This window comes from Pseudophryne corroboree, chromosome 2, assembly GCF_028390025.1.
Source record: "Pseudophryne corroboree isolate aPseCor3 chromosome 2, aPseCor3.hap2, whole genome shotgun sequence".
Lineage (NCBI taxonomy): Eukaryota > Metazoa > Chordata > Amphibia > Anura > Myobatrachidae > Pseudophryne > Pseudophryne corroboree.
In genome coordinates this window covers 263,075,560-263,089,300 of record NC_086445.1, presented here as the reverse complement: position 1 = coordinate 263,089,300, position 13,741 = coordinate 263,075,560, and positions in this window count along the sequence as shown.

Sequence of the window (13,741 nt, the reverse complement as noted above, 5' to 3'; positions counted from 1 at the left end):
GTACACATATGTATCAGACCCATTGTACAATTACTGGTGTGTATTATGTTATCCAAAAAGGTACCTTCCTCATGTGTACACGCTCTTGCAACAGCAGCAGATCATCACCTAACTATGGCTTAGGGCAGGGGTGGGGAACTTTTTTCCTACAAAGGGCCATTTGGATATTTATAAAATCCTTCGGGGGTCATACAAAAATTATCAACTTAAAAATTAGCCTGCCTCCAGTAGCTATGCCAGAAGTCAGTAGTTATGCCCCCAGCAGATATACCCCCAGTAAGTTGTTATGCCCCAGTGAGATGCCCCCAGTCACTTGTTATGCCCCATTAGATATGCCCCCAGTCAGTTGTTATGCCCCATTTGATATGCCCCCAGTCAGTTGATATGCCCCATTAGATATGCCCCCAGTCAGTTTATGCCCCATTAGATATGCCCCCAGTCAGTTGTTATGCCCCATTAGATATGCCCCCTAGTAGCGCCGCTTACATATACACATTAAAAGAAAAGAAAAATACTCACCAGCCCCGCTCCTGCTTCCAGACCGCTGCCCTCCGCCTGGCCACCTGCTCCTCGGAACTATGGAAGAGCAGTCATGACATCTCTCCCATAGTGCTGCACAGCCGCACACGCACACTGCCGGAGCCGGAAGCTGGAGCTCAGGAGTGAGCTCCTGCCTCCGGCTGCTGCTGAGGGGAAGGAGCCGGGAGCCTGCTGGTAACAAAATCTCAGTGGGTGCCCGGCATCTCCCTCAGTTAGGTAAGCCTGGCCGGATCAAGTGGCTTTGCGGGCCTTATACGGGCCGCGGGCCTGAGGTTCCCCACCCCTGGCTTAGGGGGACATAATGGGTAGAATTAAAGTAACACAAAGTGATTATAAGTACATATCCTCCAACTGTACCTTTTTGCCCAGTACAGTATCGTTTTTTTATGGTCTGTACCGGCCAAAAAGGGCCCTGTACCAGGTTTTGGCGTCTCCAAATCCTATTTATTCCTACGGGAGCGTCACGGGGCCATGCGCCTTTTCCGGATTTGTACCGGTTTTCAACATGGCAGTGTTGCAGGGTATGTAAGTATACTCAAGTCTCTGGGATTTTTAAATACATTCATACCTTGTACGTACTTGCTGCACCAAAAGCTGATTACTTCAGGGGGTGTATTCCAGAAATAGCAAACAGATGACCAAAAATCTGCTTGACTAAAGATCTAAAAGATCCGTCTCCATCCCCCGTGGCTTACACATGCACCAGCTGATGGACAGCAAGTCATACTGTACTTGTCTACTTTATCGTTCTCCTCTCCAGGAGAATCCCAGAGAGGAGATGCAAATGACAACGCAAGGGGACAGGCTCTTCATGTTAGGCCCCGTTTCCAGGTATTATCTCGCCATAATGGAGCGGGATGCAGGAGATCCACCAACTCTTCTGCATACTTGCTTACTCTCCCGGAATGGTCAGGAGGAGTGTGCAAGTCTCCCAGTGGCATCCGCAACATTGGTAATTCACTTACCAAGTGAATTAGCCTTGATCTCTGCTGTACAGTGCCTGTAATGTAGGCATTGTATAGTGGGGACGTGACCACAGTGACGCAATCACATTTGCCATGCCCCCTGTATAATATTCTAAGATATGTCCCACCCACACCACACCCTCTATGTCACATCTGTCAGCGTCCGGGGTCTTACTGGGCAGCGGCGGTGGAGGGCTGCGGCGCTGGGTTCAAGGGTACAGGCAGCGGTAATGGCGCTGAGGGGGTCCGCTCGTGGCGGCGGGACGCCGCTGCAGCAGCTCGCTCTCGCTAAACCGTTGCCTAGGAGACCAGGGGCAGTGAGCAGCATGTTGTCAGCCTACTGCTGCTGGCGCTGCTGTTGTTGCTGCTGGGAGTCGATGGTCATCCCAGAGGGGAAGTCGTAAGCCCACTTGTACTACTTCCAGTAAGCAATTGACTGTTCAACAGTCCTTTGCGAGGAAGATGAAATATCACAGCAGTCATCCTGCTGCAAAGCGGATAACTGAGGCCTTGACAACTATGTTGGTGTTAGACGTGCGTCCGGTATCCGCCGTTAGTTCACAGGGAACTAGACAATTTATTGAGGCAGTGTGCCCCCGTTACCAAATACCATCTAGGTTCCACTTCTCTAGGCAGGCGATACCGAGAATGTACACGGACGTCAGAAAAAGACTCACCAGTGTCCTAAAAAATGCAGTTGTACCCAATGTCCACTTAACCACGGACATGTGGACAAGTGGAGCAGGGCAGGGTCAGGACTATATGACTGTGACAGCCCACTGGGTAGATGTATGGACCCCCGCCGCAAGAACAGCAGCGGCGGCACCAGTAGCAGCATCTCGCAAATGCCAACTCTTTCCTAGGCTGGCTACGCTTTGTATCACCGGTTTCCAGAATACGCACACAGCTGAAAACCTCTTACGGCAACTGAGGAAGATCATCGTGGAATGGCTTACCCCAATTGGACTCTCCTGTGGATTTGTGGCATCGGACAATGCCAGCAATATTGTGTGTGCATTAAATATGGGCAAATTCCAGCACGTCCCATGTTTTGCACATACCTTGAATTTGGTGGTGCAGAATTTTTTTAAAAACGACAGGGGCGTGCAAGAGATGCTGTCGGTGGCCAGAAGAATTGCGGGACACTTTCGGCGTACAGGCACCACGTACAGAAGACTGGAGCACCACCAAAAACTACTGAACCTGCCCTGCCATCATCTGAAGCAAGAAGTGGTAACGAGGTGGAATTCAACCCTCTATATGCTTCAGAGGTTGGAGGAGCAGCAAAAGGCCATTCAATCCTATACAATTGAGCACGATATAGGAGGTGGAATGCACCTGTCTCAAGCGCAGTGGAGAATGATTTCAACGTTGTGCAAGGTTCTGATGCCCTTTGAACTTGCCACACGTGAAGTCAGTTCAGACACTGCCAGCCTGAGTCAGGTCATTCCCCTCATCAGGCTTTTGCAGAAGAAGCTGGAGGCATTGAAGGAGGAGCTAAAAGGGAGCGATTCCGCTAGGCATGTGGGACTTGTGGATGGAGCCCTTAATTCGCTTAACAAGGATTCACGGGTGGTCAATCTGTTGAAATCAGAGCACTACATTTTGGCCACCGTGCTCGATCCTAGATTTAAAGCCTACCTTGGATCTCTCTTTCCGGCAGACACAAGTCTGCTGGGGTTGAAAGACCTGCTGGTGAGAAAATTGTCAAGTCAAGCGGAACGCAACCTGTCAACATCTCCTCCTTCACATTCTCCCGCAACTGGGGGTGCGAGGAAAAGGCTCAGAATTCCGAGCCCACCCGCTGGCGGTGATGCAGGGCAGTCTGGAGCGACTGCTGATGCTGACATCTGGTCCGGACTGAAGGACCTGACAACGATTACGGACATGTCGTCTACTGTCACTGCATATGATTCTCTCAACATTGAAAGAATGGTGGAGGATTATATGAGTGACCGCATCCAAGTAGGCACGTCACACAGTCCGTACTTATACTGGCAGGAAAAAGAGGCAATTTGGAGGCCCTTGCACAAACTGGCTTTATTCTACCTAAGTTGCCCTCCCACAAGTGTGTACTCCGAAAGAGTGTTTAGTGCCGCCGCTCACCTTGTCAGCAATCGGCGTACGAGGTTACATCCAGAAAATGTGGAGAAGATGATGTTCATTAAAATTAATTATAATCAATTCCTCCGCGGAGACATTGACCAGCAGCAATTGCCTCCACAAAGTACACAGGGAGCTGAGATGGTGGATTCCAGTGGGGACGAATTGATAATCTGTGAGGAGGGGGATGTACACGGTGATATATCGGAGGATGATGATGAGGTGGACATCTTGCCTCTGTAGAGCCAGTTTGTGCAAGGAGAGATTAATTGCTTCTTTTTTGGTGGGGGTCCAAACCAACCCGTCATATCAGTCACAGTCGTGTGGCAGACCCTGTCACTGAAATGATGGGTTGGTTAAAGTGTGCATGTCCTGTTTATACAACATAAGGGTGGGTGGGAGGGCCCAAGGACAATTCCATCTTGCACCTCTTTTTTCTTTAATTTTTCTTTGCGTCATGTGCTGTTTGGGGAGGGTTTTTTGGAAGGGCCATCCTGCGTGACACTGCAGTGCCACTCCTAGATGGGCCCGGTGTTTGTGTCGGCCACTAGGGTCGCTTATCTTACTCACACAGCTACCTCATTGCGCCTCTTTATTTCTTTACGTCATGTGCTGTTTGGGGAGGGTTTTTTGGAAGGGCCATCCTGCGTGACACTGCAGTGCCACTCCTAGATGGGCCCGGTGTTTGTGTCGGCCACTAGGGTCGCTTATCTTACTCACACAGCTACCTCATTGCGCCTCTTTTTTTCTTTGCGTCATGTGCTGTTTGGGGAGGGTTTTTTGGAAGGGCCATCCTGCGTGACACTGCAGTGACACTCCTAGATGGGCCCGGTGTTTGTGTCGGCCACTAGGGTCGCTTATCTTACTCACACAGCTACCTCATTGCGCCTCTTTTTTTCTTTGCGTCATGTGCTGTTTGGGGAGGGTTTTTTGGAAGGGACATCCTGCGTGACACTGCAGTGACACTCCTCGATGGGCCCGGCGTTTGTGTCGGCCACTAGGGTCGCTTATCTTACTCACACAGCTACCTCATTGCGCCTCTTTTTTTCTTTGCGTCATGTGCTGTTTGGGGAGGGTTTTTTGGAAGGGCCATCCTGCGTGACACTGCAGTGACACTCCTAGATGGGCCCGGTGTTTGTGTCGGCCACTAGGGTCGCTTATCTTACTCACACAGCTACCTCATTGCGCCTCTTTTTTTCTTTGCGTCATGTGCTGTTTGGGGAGGGTTTTTTGGAAGGGACATCCTGCGTGACACTGCAGTGACACTCCTAGATGGGCCCGGTGTTTGTGTCGGCCATTAGGGTCGCTTATCTTACTCACACAGCTACCTCATTGCGCCTCTTTTTTTCTTTGCGTCATGTGCTGTTTGGGGAGGGTTTTTTGGAAGGGCCATCCTGCGTGACACTGCAGTGCCACTCCTAGATGGGCCCGGTGTTTGTGTCGGCCACTAGGGTCGCTTATCTTACTCACACAGCTACCTCATTGCGCCTCTTTTTTTCTTTGCGTCATGTGCTGTTTGGGGAGGGTTTTTTGGAAGGGCCATCCTGCGTGACACTGCAGTGCCACTCCTAGATGGGCCCGGTGTTTGTGTCGGCCACTAGGGTCGCTTATCTTACTCACACAGCTACCTCATTGCGCCTCTTTTTTTTTTTGCGTCATGTGCTGTTTGGGGAGGGTTTTTTGGAAGGGACATCCTGCGTGACACTGCAGTGCCACTCCTAGATGGGCCCGGTGTTTGTGTCGGCCACTAGGGTCGCTTATCTTACTCACACAGCTACCTCATTGCGCCTCTTTTTTTCTTTGCGTCATGTGCTGTTTGGGGAGGGTTTTTTGGAAGGGACATCCTGCGTGACACTGCAGTGCCACTCCTAGATGGGCCCGGTGTTTGTGTCGGCCACTAGGGTCGCTTATCTTACTCACACAGCTACCTCATTGCGCCTCTTTTTTTCTTTGCGTCATGTGCTGTTTGGGGAGGGTTTTTTGGAAGGGACATCCTGCGTGACACTGCAGTGCCACTCCTAGATGGGCCCGGTGTTTGTGTCGGCCACTAGGGTCGCTTATCTTACTCACACAGCTACCTCATTGCGCCTCTTTTTTTCTTTGCGTCATGTGCTGTTTGGGGAGGGTTTTTTGGAAGGGCCATCCTGCGTGACACTGCAGTGCCACTCCTAGATGGGCCCGGTGTTTGTGTCGGCCACTAGGGTCGCTTATCTTACTCACACAGCTACCTCATTGCGCCTCTTTTTTTCTTTGCGTCATGTGCTGTTTGGGGAGGGTTTTTTGGAAGGGACATCCTGCGTGACACTGCAGTGCCACTCCTAGATGGGCCCGGTGTTTGTGTCGGCCACTAGGGTCGCTTATCTTACTCACACAGCTACCTCATTGCGCCTCTTTTTTTCTTTGCGTCATGTGCTGTTTGGGGAGGGTTTTTTGGAAGGGACATCCTGCGTGACACTGCAGTGCCACTCCTAGATGGGCCCGGTGTTTGTGTCGGCCACTAGGGTCGCTTATCTTACTCACACAGCTACCTCATTGCGCCTCTTTTTTTCTTTGCGTCATGTGCTGTTTGGGGAGGGTTTTTTGGAAGGGACATCCTGCGTGACACTGCAGTGCCACTCCTAGATGGGCCAGGTGTTTGTGTCGGCCACTAGGGTCGCTTAGCTTAGTCATCCAGCGACCTCGGTGCAAATTTTAGGACTAAAAATAATATTGTGAGGTGTGAGGTATTCAGAATAGACTGAAAATGAGTGGAAATGATGGTTTTTGAGGTTAATAATACTTTGGGATCAAAATGACCCCCAAATTCTATGATTTAAGCTGTTTTTTAGGTTTTTTGGAAAAAAACACCCGAATCCAAAACACACCCGAATCCGACAAAAAAAATTTGGTTAGGTTTTGCCAAAACGCGGTCGAACCCAAAACACGGCCGCGGAACCGAACCCAAAACCAAAACACAAAACCCGGAAAATTTCCGGCGCTCATCTCTAATATATATATATATATACACACACACACATATATGCAGTGCTATTTTTCTAGGAAATTAGGTTCAGGAACCGGGGGTGGGGCAGATGTGGGCAATGATGTGGGTGGAGCTATCACTGGGGTGGGGCATCAATTGGTGAGTAAACTTTTTTTAAAAACACAGTTTAGGCTATTTGGGTTACGCCCGTTGAGGGCATACTCATTTTAAAGGGACAACGCGCGCAGAAGGAAGGCACCACAAAAAGCGTGTGGTCTCACAAGGAAGGGACATATTATGCCCCACACAGTAAAGCCCCTGACACCATATTATGCCCCCACAGTAATGCCCGGCACCATATTATGCCCCTACAGTAATGCCCAACACCAAATTGTGTCCCCACAGTAATGCCTGACACCAAATTATGCCCCCAGAGTAATGCTTGACACCACATTATGCCCACATAGTAATGCTTGACACCAAATTGTGTCCCCACAGTAGTGCTTGACACCATATTATGCCCCCACAGTAATGCTTGACACCATATTATGCCCCCACAGTAATGCTTGACACCATATAATGCCCCCACAGGAATGCCCAACACCATATTAAATTGTAAAGCGCAACAGAATTTGCTGCGCTATATAAGAAATTGTTAATGATAACAAAACTATTATGCCTCCACAGTAATGCCTGACACCATATAACACCCCCACAGTAATGCCCCTGACACCATATTACTCCCCCACAGTAATGCCCTTGACACCATATTATGTCCCCACAGTAATGCCCACTGTTTTACGTGATATGCCTCCGGTGCACCACCTGCCTGGATACTCACAGAGCTGGCAGTGGTTTCGGCACCACTGCGCTGTGCCCGACACCGCACCGCACTACAGTACTGTGAGTAATTTAAAAATAAACTACCAATTCCAGCAGTGCTGTCATTATTACATCACAAAACATGTCACAATAGTCCCAGCCAGGTGCTAGCTGCTATTATTACTTCACAGGAAGTCTCACAATAGCTAGGAGGGATAATCCACATACCATCCCCCCAACCAGAGCACCTTGGAGCGGTGATCTGCCTTCTGTCCCCACCCATGGCACCTGGGAGATGTAACCCATGTACAGTCCGAAGGTAAGCATTTAGGTTGGCTGATTCATGCCCCCACCACCACCCACACACACACACACACTAGCGTCAGGCACCAGATCCACATTGCACGGTATAAGTACCGATAGATGGTGCACCCATCCCAGGACTGCCAGTTAGATGCTGCTGTCTAGGGTGACGGCAGTGCTGTGCCCAGCAGGGAGGAGATGAAGGAGATGGAGAAGTGCCTGAGCTGGTACACCTCTAGATCTATAGCAGGCAGTGGCGCATTGCATGCCGGGGGAGGGGGGATCTGGGTACCCAGAACCCCCCCTGACAGATGAGGAGAGTGAGCACCGTTTTATTAAGACAATATAAAAAATTCCATTAAAATCATGTCATTTTGGCCGTGCCCCATCCTGACTGACCCGCGAATCACATAATTTTGCCGCAAGGGGCATAATGATTGGGCCTATCTACAACATGGCGCAGATGCAAGCCCGGGCAGGGAGAGAGAGAGAGAGAGAGAGAGAGAGAGAGAGTGTGTGTGTGTGTGTGTGTGTGTGTGTGTGTGTGTGTGTGTGTGTGTGTGTGTGTGTGTGTGTGTGTGTGTGTATATATATGGATGTCTGTGTGTGTGTAATGTATGTGGGACTTGTGTGTGTATATACATATGTATGTGTGTGTATACACAGACATACCAACTGTCCCATTTTTTAGGAACTGTCCCGCTGTCCCACCCGCAGGCCGCAGTATCCCGCGGTAGAGGGGGGCAGTTGGGAGGCTCCTGTCACTTGCTGCTCTGCCTAGCAGAGCAGCGGCGAATAGATGGTGTGTGCATGCCCCCACAGTGACGGAAAACGGGGGAGTGGCTTGCGATCATGACACCTGTAAAGCCACGCCCCTTTCCCCATTGACTGCGTCCCTGTTTTTAGCCGCGCGGCAGTTCCTTTGTTGCCATCTCCCAATGTTGGGAGGTATGTATACATACAGATGGAGTACATACAGATGGAGCCCTCTTCATCTTTGCCTTTAATAGGATAAATTGAGTCAGGGCAGTCGGACTTAATCCCCTGCTGTATCATTCTCTCTGTATTGTATTGCAGCTGAGAACAATAGATGAAAGGCTAATGCTAATAAACCATGGTGCACCTAGGCACAGCAGAGAAGCCAAGATGAGCGTGGCTCCATCTGTATGTATGTGTGTATTTACATATACAGTATATACATACATACATACATACATACATACATACATACATACAGAAACCCCCCTGTAAAAATCCTGTCGCTAGCCACCATGGAGAGGAGGATTTCAAAATAAACTACCAATTCCAGAAGCCCTTGCTGCCGGGAAAGGGCTTCTGGGAGCAGTATTTTTTTTTTAGTTTCTTCACAGTACTATAGCAGTGGGGTGCACTGCCGGACACCAACACCACTTTCCATTTTACAAAAGACCTTCAGGAACAGCATTCCGGGGCGTTCTGATGAAAAAATAGCCCTGTATATATATATAGATATATAGATATATATAGATATATATATACAGGGCTATTTTTGCATCAGAACGCAGATAGATAGATAGATAGATAGATAGATAGATAGATAGATAGATAGATAGATAGATAGATGAAGTCTGAGTGTCGAAACGCGTTGGAAACCTGGCAGTGACCACATACCAAGTTAAGCAAAATCTTCTTACTTATATATTTTAACTGGTATTATATTCTATGTGTATGTTGGTTTTATCCCATTTTTTAAAGAGAGTTGTTGTAAAAAAAATGTATGTGAATAAATTGCATTTTATATTTATATTTATCCACCCATAGTGTGAGTTTTTATCTTTTTAGACACCATTGGTCGCTATAACCCCCCCCCCCCTTGTGTATCTAAGTTTATGCCACAGGGAACCGCCATCCCTGTTTGGGGGTCAGCAGACGCTCCTTTTGAATCTCTAGGGAGTGTCAATTATACTTGCATGGTACATTATATACTTATGGTCTGTGATCGTTGGTGAACACAAGTGGCGCAATAATTCCGTTCTATTTTTAATATATATATATACACTGCTCAAAAAAATAAAGGGAACACTAAAATAACACATCCTAGATCTGAATGAATTAAATGTTCTTATTAAATATTTTGTTCTTTACATAGTTGAATGTGCTGACAACTAAATCACACAAAAATTATCAATGGAAATCAAATTTATTAACCCATGGAGGTCTGGATTTGGAGTCACACTCAAAATTAAAGTGGAAAAACACACTACAGGCTGATCCAACTTTGATGTAATATCCTTAAAACAAGTCAAAAAGAGGCTCAGTAGTGTGTGTGGCCTCCACGTGCCTGTATGACCTCCCTACAACGCCTGGGCATGCTCCTGATGAGGTGCGGATGGTCTCCTGAGGGATCTCCTCCCAGACCTGGACTAAAGCATCCGCCAACTCCTGGACAGTCTGTGGTGCGACGTGGCATTGGTGGATGGAGCGAGACATGATGTCCTAGATGTGCTCAATTGGATTCAGGTCTGGGGAACGGGCGGGCCAGTCCATAGCATCAATGCCTTCATCTTGCAGGAACTGCTGACACACTCCAGCCACATGAGGTCTAGCATTGTCTTGCATTAGGAGGAACCCAGGGCCAACCGCACTAGCATATGGTCTCACAAGGGGTCTGAGGATCTCATCTCGGTACCTAATGGCAGTCAGGCTACCTCTGGCGAGCACATGGAGGGCTGTGCGGCCCCCCAAAGAAATTCCACCCCACACCATTACTGACCCACTGCCAAACCTGTCATGCTGGAGGATGTTGCAGGCAGCAGAACGTTCTCCTTGGCGTCTCCAGACTCTGTCACGTCTGTCACATGTGCTCAGTGAGAACCTGCTTTCATCTGTGAAGAGCACAGGGCGCCAGTGGCGAATTTGCCAATCTTGGTGTTCTCTGGCAAATGCCAAACGTCCTGCACGGTGTTGGGCTGTAAGCACAACCCCCACCTGTGGACGTCGGGCCCTCATACCACCCTCATGGAGTCTGTTTCTGATCGTTTGAGTAGACACATGCACATTTGTGGCTTGCTGGAGGTCATTTTGCAGGGCTCTGGCAGTGTTCCTCCTGTTCCTCCTTGCACAAAGGCGGAGGTAGCGGTCCTGCTGCTGGGTTGTTGCCCTCCTACGGCCTCCTCCACGTCTCCTGATGTACTGGCCTGTCTCCTGGTAGCGCCTCCATGCTCTGGACACTACGCTGACAGACACAGCAAACCTTCTTGCCACAGCTCGCATTAATGTGCCATCCTGGATGAGCTGCACTACCTGAGCCACTTGTGTGGGTTTTGGGAGGTCATACAGGCACGTGGAGGCCACACACAATACTGAGCCTCATTTTGACTTGTTTTAAGGACATTACATCAAAGTTGATCAGCCTGTAGTGTGTTTTTCCACTTTAATTTTGAGGGTGACTCCAAATCCAGACCTCCATGGGTTAATAAATTTGATTTCCATTGATAATTTTTGTGTGATTTTGTTGTCAGCACATTCAACTATGTAAAGAACAAAGTATTTAATAAGAATATTTCATTCATTCAGATCTAGGATGTGTTATTTTAGTGTTCCCTTTATTTTTTTGAGCAGTGTACATATATATATATATATATATATATATATATATATATATATAGCAAGCAAAGAAGATGCGGCACTCAGACACTTGATAGTGCAAACCAACTTTTTAGTGCAAACACTGCATGGTTACATCAACGTTTCGGGGCGTTCAGCCCCTTCATCAGGATAACCCACACTGCAAACAAGAACACAATATGTAGGTGCACTCACCCCTTGAACACTTCCCCCATGCCTGGTCACCGCAGCCACGCCATCCCGGGCCCGTCGTTCGTCCCCCTGGAATTACTGCTTCCGCCGAAGTGACGTTGCGGGTCCCGGCCACGTTACCATGGTGACCCTGCACAACACGAAAGGGTTGTTATGGAGATGTCCTACAACATATCAAATAAGTGTAGATGGCCAGACTAGCCTAACACATCAGGTCTCCCTGTGTCCTAATTGGCTCCCCTGCCTATTAAACATTGTTAACACGCAAAGTCATTGTGCGTCGCCCAACTGTATCACAGTGCCAAGCAGACAGATTACCGCACTTGTGTACTGCGGCTCTGTTATTATCTAAAATGCATCTCTATTAATGCTAACACCCAGAGGTGGATTGGCCATAGGGGCTACACGGAAGATTCCCGGTGGGCCGACGCACCCATGGGGCCTGTTTTGTTTGAGGACATGTTTTCCTATTTATAGACATAATGAATAAGATGCCAAACAATTTGCATATATGAAAATTACTTTGCCACTTAGCCTGTGATTGCAGATGATCTAGTGTATGCTCTGTCTGCCTGCTTGGCTGACTTATAAGATTGAGTGAATAGTGATTGGGATACGGTTGGTGTAATAAGCAAGAAAATATCTTTCTAAAGAATTATATAGTTTCCTAAATTCTAAAGGTGTATCATATAATGTGCTCATAATATTTAATTTTATTTCCTTTTAACTTCCCCTTGATGCTGGACATGCCCACTATCTGGAAAGTCTTGGGGGGAGGGTGCTGCTGCCATGGCCCATGGCTAGACCCTACACCTCTGGTGCTGCCCATGTGGGGCCACTAGTACAAATTTTTCCAGGGCCACTTTTTGTTCCCAATCCGCCCCTGCTAACACCTATACATAAAGGTGACTATTAATATATAACATTATTCCCATATAAAGTACATCTTGCACAGACATACTATGTAAAAAAAGACATCTACGGCAAACTAACCCACTAATAAAAAGTAACTTCATAAATGTGTAAAAAGACATAAAAATTTATACTAAAAACTACAAGTAAAAGTGACTGTGTATCCGAGCCAAACTACACTCATTGCACACCCTATAGGAAACTCCACAACACTTCACATCCCACATATATAATACCTAGTGCATATACAAATCTAACACACCTTATTAAAATTCACAGTTGTGCCACATTATTTAAAAAAAAATCCTAAAAATGAATGCACATATAAACTCTACACAGATGATAGCAGCATAACTACAAAACTTCATATATAAAGAATATGCTTAGACTGGCCCCATCGTCATTCATATATATCTACAAAGGACCCCATCTTCAATGATATACTTAGACCCTTCAGCAAGATATGGTGACATCTACCATTCCCTAGCTAGATAAAATTATTTAAGCCCATTGATTCATTAAACCCCTTAGGCCGGGATGGTATCTAGTCTAAAGATCCAACGGGTCTCGAGTTAAAAAAGCTTCTTTGCCCTATTACCACCTCTGATGGATTCTGGCACATGGTCGATGATTCGATACTTTAAGTCTGAAGAGTGCCACTGTTCTTGCTGCTTTATACGGTCGGGAGACCATTCAGGGAGGCAACTGGGCCCTTGATATTTTATAGAGAGAGTGCCGGCCACTACATATATATATATATTTATATATATATATTAGGTGATTCATCGCGCCCTACGGGCGCTCTTCACACCGTCGTAATGGGCTTCGCCCCCTTAATCCCATTACTAAAATTCATGGTGTAGAATAGTTGTATTATAGGGAGGGCGGGGGAGGGGGATGGGGAAGGGTGTGTTGAGGTGCTGGGGGAGGGGTGGTGTCTTTGTGGAAGGTGTGCGGCAGGTATGGAGCTAGCTTGGATGGGGGATGGCCTTGTGAGGTGGTGTTACCGAGGCGGGTGAGTTCTCGTTGTGAGTCTCAAAATAAAAATCTGAAAGTGTAGGATTTGAAAGGCGTTGGGTGCATTGAGGTAGAAGTGTGTCTCCGTGTGACTGTTGCCGTCTTATTGAGGTAGTGCCTGCTAGCGGGTACGGATTGTGTTTAAGGTGGAGCGTGTGGTGGATGGGTGGTTGTAAAAGGGGCATGTGGATGGTGGTGTTGTTTCAAATGGGGTCTGTACATGCTATGAGTGGTGGAGGGTTGGTTGTTGGTGGGATGGAAATGGTGTTGGGGGTAGGGATGTGCTGTGTGTGAGGGAGGAATGGGTGGGGGAGTGGTG